Source organism: Phascolarctos cinereus, unplaced genomic scaffold (assembly GCF_003287225.1).
Source record: "Phascolarctos cinereus isolate Bilbo 61053 unplaced genomic scaffold, phaCin_HiC Scaffold_4;HRSCAF=312, whole genome shotgun sequence".
Taxonomy (NCBI): Eukaryota; Metazoa; Chordata; class Mammalia; order Diprotodontia; family Phascolarctidae; genus Phascolarctos; species Phascolarctos cinereus.
In genome coordinates, this window is record NW_027555847.1 from 259,283,177 (window position 1) to 259,300,865 (window position 17,689).

The 17,689-nt window shown below is 37.1% G+C and overlaps 1 protein-coding gene across 2 annotated transcripts in view; it reads right to left on the reverse strand.

Moving 5' to 3' along the window:
- Nucleotides 1-17,689, reverse strand: part of CNTNAP4 (contactin associated protein family member 4) — a 582,938-nt gene that overhangs the window by 212,873 nt on the left and 352,376 nt on the right. The gene's annotated exons all lie outside the window — the stretch shown is intronic.

Below are 17,689 nucleotides of genomic sequence, written 5' to 3' on the forward strand. Positions count from 1 at the left end.
AAATTAATATTATACTATGATATTAGTAACTAATTATGAATTTGTGATCTACCCTTTTATTTCTGCCAAAACACTGAAAAGGTTCCTTAGTTCCTGAAGGGCATGGCTGAATGATTGTTCCTAGCCCTTAAAGCATATGATAGTTAACTAGTTTGACAGGGACTCCAACCAACCAGGACACCTAATTTCTGTTTAGAATATAAATAGACCACTCTAAGTGAGCCTTTGCCTGGGGGAATACTTAGCCTGTCCTTGATCCCCTCCATTAGAGTTTAGGGCAACCCAGATCATAAAGGAGAAAACTAGATGGAGAGGTGTGGATGGAAGTGGCTTCCTCTGCCCAGATGCCTTAGGGCTTCTGAGTCTCATGATCAAGCCAAGTTCTCAGCAGGAGGAGCTGAAGCTGAAGACTTTTAATCCATCTCCTCATTAAATGTCCACCAATCAGGATTGATTTTCACTTGTCAGGGAATTCCTTTCAGAAGAGATTTAAGGTGTTTCAGGGTCTCCCTTGACATCTTTGGTTACCAGGAGAAATCACTGATCATCAATTTATTGATTACCAGCTAATCTAATTAATAAATTGATTATTAATTACCCAGGAACTCTGTCTCTTGGGGCTTTCATTCATCACATCCCTGTGCTGGAATGCACTTTGTCCAATAACTCCAGCCCCCAGTGTCCATGGATCTTTCTGTCTGTGATCTCAGCTCTCTGTCCTGAAATGGGCCAGAAAAATGATTCACAGTGATTTTTTTTTCCCTTGGATTTCCTAAATAGAATTCAGTCTAGTGTGTTATACAGATCTGTTTGGAGAAGCTTTAGTGGGGGAACTCACTATATTTCTTTCTACTTCTGCATCTTGGCTTTGCCTCCTAGAATTCCTTTTTTTCCACTGCCTATCCAACAATAAGTTTTCTCATCTGTTACTGATTCCTTAGAATTATTTTAATTTCTATGATCATTAGTGATTTTGATACTTTTTTTCCTTATGATTATAGATACTCTGTATTTCTTCTTTTTAGGATTCCATGTTCATGAGGGGACACTAGATTGTACAGTGAATAGAGCACTGGCCATGAAGTCAGGAGGAACTGAGTTCAAATCCAGCCTCAGATGCTTAATAGCTGTGTGATCTTGGGCAAGTCACTTAAACCCCATTGCCTCAAAATAAAACAAAAAAGTTTCTATGTTCATATACTTTGATCACTCTATAAAGGAATGGTTCTCAATCTGAGAGATTTGTACTATTAGTAACCTCACAGAAGGCAATCATGATTTTTAAAAAGTCAATAAATACTAATAAATAATTAATATGGTCTAAAAAGATAGGTGGAGATAACATCTTATGCTAAAGGAACTATTGATAATAAAACAACATAAATACTTAATATTTTATACATACACATGCATATACACATTGAATGACATAGTGTCTAAACACTTAAAGAAAACTACTGACTGAATGAGAGGGAGAAATCAGCAGGTAGGTGGCACAGTAAATAAAGCACTGGGACTTAAAACAGGAAGATCTGAATTCAAATCAAGCCTCAAACACTTACTAGCTGTGTGACTTTAGGCAAGTAACTTAACCTGCTTTTGCCTCAGTTTCCTCAACTGTAAAATGGGGATAATAACAGCACCTACTTCCCAGGGTTGTTGTGAGGATCAAATCAGATATTTGTAAAGCACTTAGCACAAAGTAGGCACAAAGTTAAAGCAATATATATGCTATTGTTTCTTCTTTTTATTATTACTATTGTTATTAAATGGAAGGAAAAAAAATTGCAACAAATGGGGACTGCCCATTTCTGGCCTAGTCAAATTTAACTAAAAGATAAATTCAAAAGTTAAAAAAATGAATGGAATTTTTGAAAAGTTAAATGTGAAAGCCCTCTGATTAAATGAATGGGAATTCAAAGGAATATGTAAATATACATATACACACATGCACCTGTGAGTACACACACACATATATATATATGTATGTATGAGTCAATAAACATATATTAACCACCTAATAACGAGCCAGATACTGTGCTAAGCACTGAGGATACAAAGAATGGTAAAAGACAAAAGACAGTTACTACTTGCAGGAAGTTCATGATCTAATAAGAGAGGCAACATGCAAAGAACTACATAGAAACCAGTAATATATAAGATAAATAGAAAATAATTAACAGAGGGAAAGTATTAGAATTAAGAGGAATTCCTTTAGAAAGTGAAATTTTAGGTGGGACTTGAAGGAAACCAGGGAAGACTGGGGTAGAGATGAAGACTAGAGGATTCCAAGAATGAGAGGCAGCCAATAAAAATGCCTGAAGTCTAGAAATAGAGTGTCTTGTTCCAGGTAGAGCAAGAAGTCATCACTGGATCACAGAGTTAGTGAGTAAAGTGTGAGCAGATGGGACAAGTAGAAGGGAGGCAGGTCATAAAAGTCTTTAACTGACAAAAAGAGGATATTACATTTTATTCTGGATTTGGTAAGGAGCCAGTAGAGTTCACTGAGAAAGAGAGTGACATGAATAGATCTGAATTTTAGGAAAATCAGTCTGACAGTTGAGGGGAGGATGGTTTAGACTGGGGAGAGACTTAAGGGAAGGAAACCAACCAGAAAGTTATTATAATAATTCAAGCATTTGGTGATTTGGTCCTGGACCAGGGTGGTAGCAGTGTCAGGGGAGATAAAAGTACATATCTGAACAATATTACAAAACAAAAATGAATTCTATATAAGCCAGAACATCTGATCTTGAAGAGAATCTGCAGAGATAATGTAATGAGTTTGGGTTCAAACAACTTTGAAATACTAGATAATTATAATCAACATAACAATCAACCTTCCAGAGGATCAATTATGAAACATGCTACCCACCTCCTTGCAGAAATGTAATGGAGTCAGTGTACAGAATGAGACATCATTTTAGACATGGCCAATGAGAATCTGACTATTCATTTTTATTATTTAATTTTTTCTTTTCTTTTCTTTCTCCCATAAGGAAGAATATGGGAGGGAGAGAAAATAATTTTTATGTTTTAGGAAAATCAGAGATTTCCCAGAAAAATAAGACCATTCAAGAAATGTGAATGTCATAACATAGGAAGTAATGCAAGACAACTATGCAGAATTTCTTAATATAGAAAGTAAGGTATTGATCCAAAGAGCTTATAGATTGTTGTCATAAAGAAAAAAAAATGTAAAAACAAATGATATGCCTAAAAATTAAACAAGTGAAAAAGAAAATAAGTCTGAGTCAAAATGTTGCCAAAAAGAGTCCAAATCATCTATATTTGCTATTAGAGCTGGAAGGAAACTTAGAGGCTATGTCATCAAACTGCTTCATTTCATACAGAAGGAAACATATCCTGTCAGAACAGGGACTAGAGTTCAGGTCTCTGGCTTCTATTCCAGTGCTATTTTTAGTCAATTTATTGAAATTTTACTTTTTTGATAGTTTTAAGGCCCCATGAGCACACTGGCCCTTCCTCAGGACTAAGAAAACAATTCTCTCAGTCTTTCCCCAGTTTCCTATGCCCCTAAGTTCACCAATTCCAATTGGACAAACTACCAGTTTCCTGAAGGAGAAGTAGGGCCCTAGGCCTTCTCCTCATCTGTCCTCTCAAGACCCATAGTTCATTTGTAGGACCACCAGCACTGAGGAGACTAGCTTACATGAGCAAAGTCAAGCCAGGCTTTTCTCCCAGCCACTAAGAGAACTGGATGACAGATCCTTCCAAATTCAGATCCTTCATTTATCCCACACACCACCTCCTTCTTTGCCTGCAGAACTCACAAAATCTGAGCATAGACCTTTAATAGAACTCTTCCTTGCTCTCACTAGACTCATTAGTGGACTGTGTACCACCCTCACTTTCTTCCTTAGAGGAGTTTAAGTTCTATCTTAGCCCCTCTCAATTTTCTACTTTGGGGAAAATTTCCCATCCTGAGGCAAAGCCCTCTGATTCACTGTTCATCGAGCTGGCAAAAGTGGAGAAATGAAATAACTATTTCAATTTTTAAACTATCTTAGTATGCCTTTGTAGAGAGGTAGGCTAACTTGAAACCATACAAAATGAATTCCTATTTAAGAAGCCTCTATTTGCAATGCCACTCTATTACACTGTGTGTGTGTGGGGGGGCGGTATGTGGAGGAGACAGAAAGACAGACAGACAAAGGGAGACAGAAAGAGTTTAAAGTTCTTAGTCCTTATTAAGGTTCAGAGCTACACCTCTGGCTTTCAGTTCTCTTATGAGTTAAGTTACCATGTCAGTTGGAGGCGACCTAAATCCTGCTTGCTTGGTATCCATCTTATCACATCATTTAGAAAAAAAGTAAGAGGATAGAAGTGTTTTTTTAAAAGCTTATAGGTGCAACTACCACATTATCCCTGGCTTTTTTATCCTATGTGTCTTGAATAAAGGGCTGTTTCTTGTATTACTCACAGATATCTAGAAGTGCTTACTCTGGCTAGAATTCAGACTATAGAAAATATCAAACATATAAGAGGTACTTGTTTCTTGCAGTGTTAAAGAAATGCAATTCAGGTCCTTGGATGGTCACAATTTCTATATCCCAGAGATGTGGTTTTACCTGACTGTGTTCAAAACTGTGGCTCTCCATTTCTGTCTTTTGCATCATTATGATTTATAGGAGAGATGAGGGATTGAATCTGACATAAAGTGCTCATTCTCTGAAAACAATTACCAGATCAGAATAGTTATCCTCTCAGAGAGACTCTGGAAGAATAGGGGAGACGCTAAAGGCGTTCTTCTACATAATAACTATTTTATTATAAACCAGGCCATTACAACATAAACTTAGACCTAATAACTTAAAAAAAAAGGGATGCATACAAACTAATTATTCCATACCATAAAGTCAATAAGTAAGCAGTGTATCCTTCAAAAGGACTTGCTGTAGTAGTAGTACTTGTTGTTGTTTTACATAGGATTCTATTGGGAATTAATTACTAGAACTGATATCTCAAAGTATTGATTTGGATAAAATGTACTGAAAGAAAAAGAAAATTGTAAATATATTTTATATTCCAAATTACCATTCAAATTCATGGAATCTTAGATTAGAGACGAAAGGAACCTTGAAAGTCATCCAATCCAAACTTGATTTTATAGAGGAGGAAGCTAAGGTCTCAAGAAGTACTGACTCACCTAAGGCCATTTATTCAGTAATTAGCAGACTGAGGATTTGAACTCAGCCCTCTCTGACTCCTAATGAGATCACTATGCATTGGAGAGATGAAATAACTATTTCAATTTTTAAACTTAGTATTCCTTTGTAGAGAGGTAGTCTAACTTGAAACCTTACAAAATGAATTCCTATTTGAGAAGCCTCTATTTGCAAAGACACTCTACTATGCCATGTGTGGGGACGGGGGAGGGGACATGGGGAGGAGACAGAAAGACAGACAGACAAAGGGAGACAGAAAGAGTTTAAAGTTCTTAGTCCTTATTAAGGTACAAGTCAATCTAGTATACTAGATACTATCTAGTATCTATCAAAACTAAATCTATATTCAACAAAGAATAAAATAAGCTGTATTTCAAAAACATTCTTCAATATATCAAAACATAGTAAGAAAGAATGTCTAAAAATATCTAGGTAACTATGGAAAATCCATGACCTTGACTTCTGGGAAAGATGGTGAAATGATGGATTACAACTGAGCCAAACTCCCAATATAATTTAAGCCACAATTGAAAAGGTAAGGAAAGATACTACTAATCAAAACTTGTATTTCCTAGTCAAGTATCATGATTTAACTTTCAGAATCTTCCAAACATGTCAGAGGGATCAGAGTTGTCTAGGAAGAAGAGTAAAATGAAGTTTTGGCACTACAGCTACTTTAGCTCAGAGGCAGTTCACTCTACCTCAGGGTAAAGAAAATCGCCTAATCCTGGAGGTATAGAGTTTTAAATTGGATTAGGAAAGGGCATCCTCTCAAGGTCATGATCAAAGTATCCAGATGACTTTACAAGAATTTTCATTACAAGATGGGGGGAGGGAAGGGGGTTCCTTCTTCTGTTGCTGTAACAACAAGCCTTTTGGTCAAGTTCAGAAGATGAAAGGAAGGCATCCAGAGGAATCTATGAAGTATGTGTGGCATTTAAAAAGTTTGAGAGACAATTTGTGGATGATTAGTCATTTTATTAATAATGCTAGCATTTTAATTAAAAGAGGTTAGTGGCACTCTTGAATGCCAAAGACAATCATAATGTTGGCTCACAGCTTGTATGCCCTTGGAAAAGAGGTATTCCTGACAGTGGCAATCAACTCTGATTGGTTAACAATTGAGAGAATGAATATTACAATGAGGGGCTGGACCTATTCTAATAAACTTTGATTATGTCATTTACTTCTCAGTTACCTTCAGCTCTGAAGTCAATTCAAAGAATTTATTTCCACCCAAACCAGAGCAGAGCACAATGGGCTTTCCAACCTGGGTGGGGTCTGAACAGGATTGTTAAGAAAGTTAATTTAATCTCATTATCAGTAATGTCCTTCAAGAAAATGAACTTTGAAATAAGGACTATAGAAAAAATGGGCACTTTAGATGTCCCTAAATCATGGGTTATTAATAATCAATTCTCTCAGAATAATTCTATGATGTGTTGTGAAGTGAGCAGAAAAAAAAGAACAACTTACACAATGAGTATAATAGTTTAAAGGAAAATAACTTTGAAAGACATAAGGACTTGGATCAATACAATGCTTCAGAAGACTAAAGAAGAATCATTCCTCCCACCCCTTAAGAAAGAGGAAATGGACCAAAACTATGGAATAAGCCATATATATTTCAAACAGAAAATGTGCAAGTGTCTTTTTTTCTTGATTATATTTATCTATTATAAAAAAAGGCTTCTATTTCAGGGGTTGGGAGGTTGTGACAGAGAACTGGTGGGTAGTGAGAGTAATGCAAAAATAAAAAGGAAGAAAAATCAGTCAAAGAAGCATTAAAATAATACACAGAAGAGAGAACTTCAGAAGGAGACACAGTAAATAGGGCAATTTTATTAGTATTGTGTAAATTTAATACACACTCAAAAACACATTTAATGTAATAGAAGCTCAGAGGTTTGTTGTTTTTTTAAATAAAATCCTCTTTATCTGTTCTTTGTATTCTGAAATGCTTATATTGGTTGTTTTTTTAAAAAAAGTCACAGTAAAAAGAAAATGTTAAAAAAAAAAACTTCAGAAAAAAGAAAAACTACTGACCTCAATAAGGAACATCTGAATAATAGAGAATTAACTTTAATTTGAGAGGTGATAAATGAGATCGTAGTGAGAAGGACAGTAATCTATTCTATTAATTCCCTTGGCATGCCTCCAGATATTTAAATAGAAATATGTCCTTCTGAAAGAGAGAGAGAGAGAGAGAGAGAGAGAGAGAGAGAGAGAGAGAGAGAGAGAGAGAGAGAAAGAGGGAGAGGGAGAGAGAGAGAGAGAGAGAGAGAGAGAGAGAGAGAGAGAGAGAGAGAAAGAGAAAGAGGGAGAGAGAGAGAGAGAGAGAGAAGAGAAAGAGGGAGAGAGAGAGAGAGAGAGAGAGAGAGAGAGAGAGAGAGAGAGAGAGAGAGAGAGAACAATCCCAGATTGAACATCAAATAAAATGAGAGGTGGTATGGAATACATAATAAATCTTTCCTGGATACTTGTAAAATCAGACTTGTAAAAATAACCATTCCTTTTTTTTTTGCCATATAGTAACATCTATGTTTTACAAATAAATAGAAGCTTGTCTTGCCTTCATTAGAGGAAAATATAAATCAAATCAAGACAATGCTAAGGTTCTCTGTAACAACTGTAATAAAGCTGCAGCACTGATGCAAAATGTAGGAACTTGAAGTCTACATCACTGAATTGAGTTATAAAGACATGCAGAGGAAGCACTCAACTGGCACTTGAAAAATCAACAGGAAGAAGTTGTTCAACATTTACGCAGGGGCATAAAAGAAAGCAAAGCAATTTAAAAGATGTTAAGATATAAAACACTTACATTTGGCACAATAAAAGAGATGACGGCATCCAGTGAAATATGTACATAAATGGACAGTGGATGACTTTAATAGCACTGTTTTAGACTGACTAAAGCAGAAAGCAAGATGGAAGCAATGCCTGTAAGTGTTAATAACTACAGTGTCAATATGACCTAACGCTTATTACACATATGAATTTTGTGGTAAATTATCATTATCATTGTTACTGCTAGCATTTTTATGTCTTGGTTAACATTAGGTAGGATGACTAGGAGGGATTGTGGAAGGAATTTTTAATCTATGCTTCCCAATCTTAGGCAGGAGTATTAAAAAAAAGTTCCATTAGATGATAAACTATTTTTTAAATTTAATTTTTAAGACTGTTATAAAAGCAGATTCAAATGTTTTTCTCATTAAATTAACTCAAAAATTAAATAATTTGATGATAAAGGTCAATAGCTGTGGTAGAAAAGGGGGAAGAAAATACTAAGAATCACATAGCTGTGTTAGACTGTCTATAATATTTGCCTATGTTTTGGTATTCTAAATGCAAGATCCTTGTCCAGTGATCAATAAGGAAATCAAGAGATTAGAGCCTGCTTCATCTAGCAAATTCTTGATCTACTTCTCAAGCAGAGACATATCACAACTCAAAACATCAATAGGTGTTAGAAGGAGACCCCCTTGCAGACCATCTAATTCCAGGGAGGCACTAGAAATCAATGTTTGCTAGTAAATATTGAGTCCCTAATTTCTGTCTCCGGGAGCCACTGGGAGACAAAGGACTAGTTCATATATGAATAGGCAGAAAGTCTCTTCATCTCACATGAGGCAGATAGGTGGTGCAGTTCCTAAAATGCAGTACTTATAGTCAGGTATGCCTGAGTCAAATCCTGACTCAGATGCTTTAGCTATGTGACCTGGGCAAGTAATTTAACTTATTTCAGCCTCAGTTTTCTCATCAATAAAATGAAGATAATGTTAGCACCTACCTTGCTGTATTGTTATAAGAATTAAAAGCGATAATACAGGTTAATCACTTTGCAAATTGTAAAGATATATAAATGCCGTTTTTTATTATTACAAGAGAGGAGCTGAAATCTAAGGAGAAATGAAAAATGTGCCATGTGCTTGGTATAGGATGAAACTTCTTGACTAGTCTGGGAGAGGAATATAAAAGATTGTCTACCTCTAAGTACCCTGACCAATGTCGTGAGCAACAACCTGAAAAGGATAGAATGCTAAGACAAAAGAGAAAATGAAACTGTTTCTTCTTTCAGAGAACAATGATGGTGAAAGTCCTACCACTTTGTTCCCACCTTTGTCACTGTACTCACTTCTAGTTCTTTATCAAAAAAAAAAGATACTAACTTTTTTTTTTTTAACGGTGCCCATTTTAAATAGATTTTGTTCTCCAGGACAAGAATTACATTTCCTTTTTTTTTTTTTAAACTAGGCAATGAGGTTAAGTGACTTGCCCAGGGTCACACAGCTAGTAAATATCAAGTGTCTGAGGCCGCATTTGAACTTAGGTCCTCCTGACTCCAAGGCCAGTGCTATATCTGCTGCATCACCTAGCTGCCCCTCCACTTTTTTTTACAGTATTAAAAAAGTTCAATGTTATTTACTTCTCTCCCTCTGCACACATCTGAGTATTCAGAATGAACAGGTTTACACAGTAGCTTAAATGTTACTTTTAAACTGCTATTGCCTTGGCTACAAATCTGAGTCCTCAATTTTTGGAAAGCTGTGTGGAATGTTCCTTCTTCTGGTGCATTTATTTGACCTCTTCAATGGTGGGTCCAGAAGAAGCACCTTCGGATGGGGCTGCTTCCACCTCCTGGGAACCCACCAGGCATGCCCCCTGCACTTTGGTACAGCTTAGTAATGATGGGGTTGCAGACCTTCTCCAATTCTTTCTGCTGACGCTCAAATTCTTCCTTCTCAGTAGTCTGGTTCTTATCCAGCCAGTTGATTACTTCATTACATTTGTCAAGGATCTTCTGTTTGTCCTCACCAATTTTGCTTTGCAGTTTTCATCCTGTATGGGAGCCTTCATCTCGAAAGCATAAGATTCAAGAGAATTCTCATAAGACACCTTGTCTCTCTGCTTCTCATCCTCAGCCTTGTATTTCTCAGCCTCCTGGACCATACGCTCAATGTCTTTGCTCAGATGATTTTTTGTCATTGGTGATGGTGATCTTGTTCTCGTTGCCTGTGCTCTTATCCATAGCAGAAACACTGAGGATCCCATTTGCATCAATGTCAAATCTGCTTCAACCTGAGTAACACCTTTGGGTGCTGGGGGGATTCTTGTGAGCTCAAACTCGCCAAGCAGGTTGTTATCCTTTGTCAATGCTCTCTTCCCTTCATAAACCAGAACATGCATACCAGGTTGGCTCTCCAAATAGGTAGTAAAAGTCTGTGTCTGCTTGGTGAGGATGGTGGCATTAAGTTTGATCAGAACTGTCATAAATTGACCAGAAATTTTAATTCCAAGAGAAAGAAGAGTGACATCCAATGGCATTAAGTCCTGCACGTTCTCAGATTTATCTCTAGACAATATGGCAGCCTGGACAGCTGCACCAGAGGCAACAGCCTCATCAGGATCGATACTTTTGTTGAGCTCCTTGACATTAAAGAAGTCTTGCAGAAGCTTCTGGATTTGGAGGATTTAGGGGATGTGAGTCGAACCAACCACCAGGACAATGTCATGAATCTGTGATTTATCTAACTTGGCACCTCTTAAGGCCTTTTCCATAGGGTCCAGTGTGCTATGGAAGACATCAGCATTCAGCTCTTCGAAATGGGCTCGGGTAATTGAGGCATCGACGTCGATACTTTCAGAGAGGAAGCCAATCTCAACACTGGTCTGGGTACTGGAAGAGAGGGTACACTTTACTCAGCCATGAAATGGTTGACCATGTGGTTGTCAAAGTCCTCTCCACCCAAGTGGGTGTCCCCAGCTGCGGACTTGACCTCAAAGATGCCATCTTCAATGGTAAGAATGGAGACACAGAAAGAACCACCTCCAAGATCAAAGATCAACCCATTTCTCTCAGCACCAACCTTTCTGACCGAGCCATAAGCAACAGAAGCAGCAGCTGGCTCACTGCTGATTTGGATCACATTGAGACCAGTGATGGTTCCAGCATCTTCAGTGGCTTGATGTTGGGAATCATTGAAATAGGTTGGTACTATGACCACAGCATTTGTGACAGTCTTCCCAAGGTCAGCTTCAGCAATTTCTTTCATCTTAGTCAAGACCATAGAAGATACTTCTTCTGGATAGAAGCTTTTGTCTTGCTTTTGTATTCTACCTGCACTTCAGGCCTGCCTGCATCATTCACCACCATGAAAGGCCAATGCTTCACGTCTGACTGTACAACCGCATCATCAAATCTAAGACTAATCAGATATTTGGCATCAAAACCTGTGTTGGTGGGGGCAGCTAGGTGGCACAGTGGATAGAGCACTGGCCGTGGAGTCAGGAGGACCTGAGCTCAAATTCAGCCTTACACCAGACACTTGACACTTACTAGCTGTGTGACCCTGGGCAAGTCACTTAACACCAATTGACTAAACAAAAACAAAAACAAAAAAACTGTGTTGGTAGGATTCATTGCAACTTTATTCTTTGCATCATCACCAATTAAACATTCTGTGTTGGTGGAGCCACATAGCTTGGGGGGGTCCTGTTTCCTTCATCATTGGCAATGATCCCCACTTTCCTATGTTGGAAGACTCCCACATAGGAATAAATGGATCCAAGATCAATGCCAACTGGGGGTCCCTTTGACACGGTTGCTGGGGAGTTGGGGGTTATGGCTGAAAGAAGAAAGGTTGCTGCTGTGCTGCTGTGCTGAGTAGAGGATATTAACTTTCTGTGTTGGCCACGCTTCTCAAAAACAAACAAACAAACTGGATTCCCTAAGATCACGTTCATTTTATGTGACTGTATCCTTGAGAGGATTAGAACAAATAGGACAATGAAAGACATTAGTTACCTTGGGAGCCAAAGACACAGAGAAGTGAATTCATTTTCTAAATAACTGAAGCATGTGATTGTAACCCTAACTGGGGACTAAAGAAAAATCAAAAACATTTTATTGATAAGTAGCATTATAATTCCCCCAATACAGGGAAAAGATTAAGTTACGTGAATCTAGACTGAAATGTATTCTTTTGAGCAAAGAATGAGCCAAGCAGCAGCATAAAGGAGCCTGAGATTTGGTCAAGACCCACAGGATCACAGCACTGGAGAGATGGAAAAAGCCTCAGTGGTCAACTACACTGGCCCATTAATGAAACAAATCTCAACTATAAAATACCCAATAACTGATCATCCACTATCTGCTCAAGACAGTGAGACCTACCACCTATCAGTGCAAGTCAATCCACTTTAGGAAGGTTCTAATTGTTGGCAATTTTTTTTCTTACATCAAATTTAAGTTAGCCTACCTGCAACTTCTATTTATTGCTCTTGGAGCAGCCCTCTCAGCCCAAACAGAAGAAATACAATCCCTCCTCCACATGATAGCCCTTCCAGTACTTGAAAAGAGATCTCATAACCTCCCTGAGTTGTTTCTCATGTTCTTTCAACTAATCCTCATATCATGATCTTAGGGTCCCTTTACCATCTTGGTTAGCCTCCTTTGGACACTGTCCATCTTATTAATGTCCTTCCTAAACTGATAATACTAAAAACAGTAGTACAGATGTGGTCTGATAAGGTTAGAGTAGAGTAAGACTATCATTTTTTTTTCTTGGAAGCAATACTCCTCTTAAGTCAATCCAAGATCATATTAGCATTTTGGGGTAATACATCACATTACTGACTCATATTGAGCTTGTAGTCCACTAAAACCCCCAGCTTTTTTCCAGAACAACAGCTTCTATCCATGCCTCCCTCAGTCTTGTACTTTTTGAGTTAATTTTTGTGCTGAAATGCAAAGCTTTATATTTATCCTTATGTAATTTAATCTTAGTAGATTATGCCAAATGCTCTAACTTGTCAAGGTCTTTGGGATCCTAACTCTGTCAACCACTGTGTTACCTATCTATCCCAGCTGTGTATTATATGTAAATCTGATGAGCTTACCATCTATACTTTATACAAGTTATTGACAAAAAAATTGTAACAGCACAGGGCCAAGACCAAATTCTTGGGGTACTCCACTTGAGGCCTGCTGCAACATTGACACTGAACAATAAACATCAGCTCTTTAAATCCAACATCCAATTAGTTCTAAATCATTTTGATTATACTATTATCTGATCCAGGGGTGGGGAATCTGCAGCCTCAAGGCCACATGTAGCCCTCTAGGTCCTCAAGTGTGGCCCTTTGACTGAAACCAAACTTCACAGAACAAATCCCCTTAATAAAAGGATTTGTCTATAAAACTTGGACTCAGTCAAAAGACCATACCCAAGGTTGGCTCTAATCTACATCTCTCCATCATCTTCTTCTTAAGAAGAGAAGGAGATAATTTATCAAGTTAGGTTAAACTATAGGTAAACTATATGCACAGCTTTTCATCTGTTTGTCAATTCTGTCCCTAACTTCCCCTCAAAAGATCTTCATCCAGTATAAATTGTTCTGGATTAAACCACCCTGCCCCACTGTAATCATTGTCTCCCCTTCTAGGGGTTTCCTAGGTGTCTTTGGTGCTTCTGGCCATGGGCCACTTCTGCTATCTTTAGGAGAGAAGTTTAAGGAAATTTAATATTGTACAAGGAAGTACATAAACAGGCACACTACGACAAAGAGTCCCTCCACCCACACTGCAGGGAGCCCCATTCAGGAGGGATGTGTCAGTTTTCCTGCTAAACCAATAACTCTAAATCATCACAACCACTGTTAAATAACACATAACAAAAGGAGCTTTTTGTACAGCATTGACTCAGTTGGATTCAACTCTCCCTAGCTTTAGATTTGCTACAATGGCATGCTTGATCACAAGGGCATCTTGACTTTCATGGAAATAGAAAATCCATAATATATTTTTGGATATAGCCAATATGGGAATTTGTTAAGCTTGATTATGCATATTTTCTTTTTTCTTTTTCTTTTTCTTTTTTTTTTTTTCAGTTGAGGGGGATAGCCAATGGGGGAAGGATGGTATGGATATAATTCTCACCCTCCCCTCTTGAAAATTGGAAGAGAATAGGTCAGAAGGAATTATGTACAAGAAGGACAGCTCTGAAGGTTACATGTTGAAATTATGAACATGTACTTATTAAAAAGCAAGTTCTACATAAGAGAGATTTTGAAATTTCATGTATAATCTCATTCTGTTCTACAATGTGTATGGAAATATTCATTTAATTTCTTATTTGTTAAGTTCAGAACTAAAAAAAAAGAAAAAAAAATTGAGGCAATACGGAGTTGCTACAAAGAAGGCCTAGTCAACAGTACCAATACTGTAAAGAGGTCAAGAAAGATGAAGACCAAGAAAAGAGCTCCAGATTTAAAACTAACAGTTGGGGAAAGTAAATAAATGAAATGCCTATAAAGTTATATTTATAATTTTCTGATAAATTAAATTATGAAGTGATATATTTAAGATATCATTACCAATTAAAGAAGACATTGCTGATCTTTTTTGTTTTTCTTTTTAGATTAAAAGCGGTAGATTTGCTTACAAAGATCTGTATTCTTTCATGGGATCCTCCTTAGAGCACTGAGCCACAAATCTAGTCCTAGCTCTAACATTAGTTTTGTGACCTTGGTCAATTCACTTCCTCTCTCCAGGCCTTGCTTCATGAGATCTCTAAAACAAGAAGGTTAAACTATGACCTAGAAGGTCCTTTCTGGCTCTGTGATTCACATCACAGGTATGGCTCATGCCATATATCTACAACATGGCTGGATGAAGATAATTTGTATATTCTGGTCCTATGCATGGAGAAATGTTGCCTGGCCCTTATGAGGAGCAAATCCATGACTTTTACCTCATAAATATTGTGCGCCATCTCCTTGAGTTAAGGTAAAACCTTTGTGGAAAGATCACCAAGTTAATGGAAAATCAGAATCAGTACTAAGCTAAAGGTTTGATTTTTATTACATTAATAAATTTAAAATTGTTTCTTGAGTAGTGGTAAAAGTAGAAGCTAAATTGTAGGGGATCAAAATGTCCATTTAACATGAAGAATCCTGGGCATAATGGAACTTAAGCATGTCATGGATCTTGTGAAGAGACACAAGGAAATGAATCTAAGATAAAAAATAGCATAGAATGTTATTTCTGGATCTAGCATTAGAGATCATTTTCTCTACTCCCATCCTTTTCCATATGAAAAAGCACACAAACTGAGGTTCAGAAAAGTTGAATGAATTTTCTAAGTTTTCATGATTATCTGGAACAATAACCTAGGTTTCCTGATTCCTAATCCAATGTTTTAAAAAGACAGACAGACATACAGAGAGATCATATAGATATTGATATGTATTAGTATTGAAATAGATATGAGAAGAGATATACATATCTCTATATATGCATATATAGATGTTTTCTTAATTATAAAAATGTCATAGCATTTTAAAAATCTTAAAGAAAAAATGGATGGTAATAAAAACAGAAAGAAAATAAAATAGATTAAGGAAGGGAAATAAAGCTTATGGTGTTACTCAGATGAAATAAGGAAGCACGGCCAGAGAAAGACTTTTGATTTAATTCTAACCCTACGTCTTAAGCTCCCTGAAGGAAGGGATTGTGTAGATTTTCATTATTGTATTGCCAGTGTCTTACATAGTATGTACTGGACAACTGATAATTTTTCAGGTTGAGTTGAAATAAATTATTTCTGTAAAGCCTTTTATTTTAGGAGTCACAGAGTAGAATACAATTATATATATATATATATATAAATGTCTTATTGTTTAATACACTTATTTCCACATAATTCCATGTTTATCTCTATATATGCAACCCAACAAACATTTATTAAGCACTTATTGTGTACAGAGCCCAGTGTCATTGTTCCTAAATTAAAATGCCATTTTCACCTCCTCTTGGACAAGCTATACAAATGACATTTAAAACTCCATCTGTCAGATTTTACCTGGCTCAGGAAGCTGCCCTTGTACAAGTCCTCCTCAGCCTGATTACGCTTCTACTCAGCACCTGCTCTGCACCATAAACTTAACTTGTACTACAGCAGTTAGCACTTCTGCATTGCTATTCCAGAATGTTTCTGTGACATTCTATATGTACATCTTTTCTCACTCAGTATCCTGTAAGTTCTATAGTAGGTTGTATGTTTTCTAGGGTTTCTGTTTGTTTGGTTTTTGTTTTAAGACCATTTTCAGGACTAGAGAGTATATAGAAAATATTCAATAAATTCTGATTTTCTGAATGAATGAATGAATGAAAAAGCAAATAAATATCCTCGTCCACTATAGCACACGGAGCTTATGCATATCCTTTTCAGTGCTGGCTTTATGCACAAGTAAAGTATGGGGCCATCTACAAAGTCTCCTCTGAAGAGGGATAAAAGTCTCATCTAACAATAACAATAAAAGCCCCTTTACAGACATTCATATCATGGAAGTGATTCCTTGGGTCAAGCACTATATCTAGAAGATCTCTGTTAAATATAAGTATGCTAACAGCAAGGAGTAACACAGTAACCCACTTACTAAGACATTATTAATAGGGCTCAGTTTATCAGGTTCTGTATATCATTCATCAAGTAGCAGGATCCAGATGGAACAGGACAAAGGCCAGGCACATTTGGTAAAATTTGAATGGGGGAAAGTCAAGGTTAAAAGGTCAGAAAGTTAAGAAGAACTGAAAACATGTTGGATTGCTCAGATAAGACAAACTAGGGAAAGGGGTACGTATGACTAAATGAAAAAAAGATGGACTGAAATTTAGGAGCCCTTTGTTCTAGTACTGGTTCTGACACTGTCTACCTGTTGAACTTTGGGTAAATCACCATTTCTCCATGCATCAGTTTAATCAGAGGTTCCCAAACATGTTTAGCCTACCGGTCCTTTTTTTTTTTTTTGGCTAGGCAATGGGGTTAAGTGACTTGCCCAGAGTCACACAGCTAGTAAGTGTTGTGTCTGAGGCCAGATTTCTACTCAGGTACTCCTGAATTCAAGGCTGGTGCTCTACCCACTGCGCCACCTAGCTGCCCCCTAGCACCCCCTTTTAAAAAAAAAATTACTCAGCACCCTCCTAGAAATCTACTTTCTTTAATCCTTCAACATTTTTTTTAAATTTTCACCATTTCAAAAAATATATATAAAATATTTTTAAATAACCCATCTTAAATTTAATAATTTATTGTAAATTTGTGGCATTTTTCCTTCACTGAAATTTTAATGACACAATATTGTGTCATGTAACCATATCGTATTGTATTATAAACAAGACATTACATACACATATTCCTGCCCATGCATGCTGGACTACATGCTTACCTGGCAACACTTGCTTGTTAAGACCTGTGGAGTACTTGACAACCCCCCTCACCCAAGTGCACCCGAGGCTACTACTCTGGATTGGTCCAGAGCCCCGCAGGGGACAGTATCACCCACTTTGGGAACTGCTGAGTTAAATCATCTGTGAAATACGGGGGTTGGACTAAATGGTCTCTAATATTACTTCCAACTCTAACATTCTTCAGTTCTGTGAGAGTAGAATCATAAGAGTGAATGTTAGGTTTAAAGGAAATTTGAATATAAGT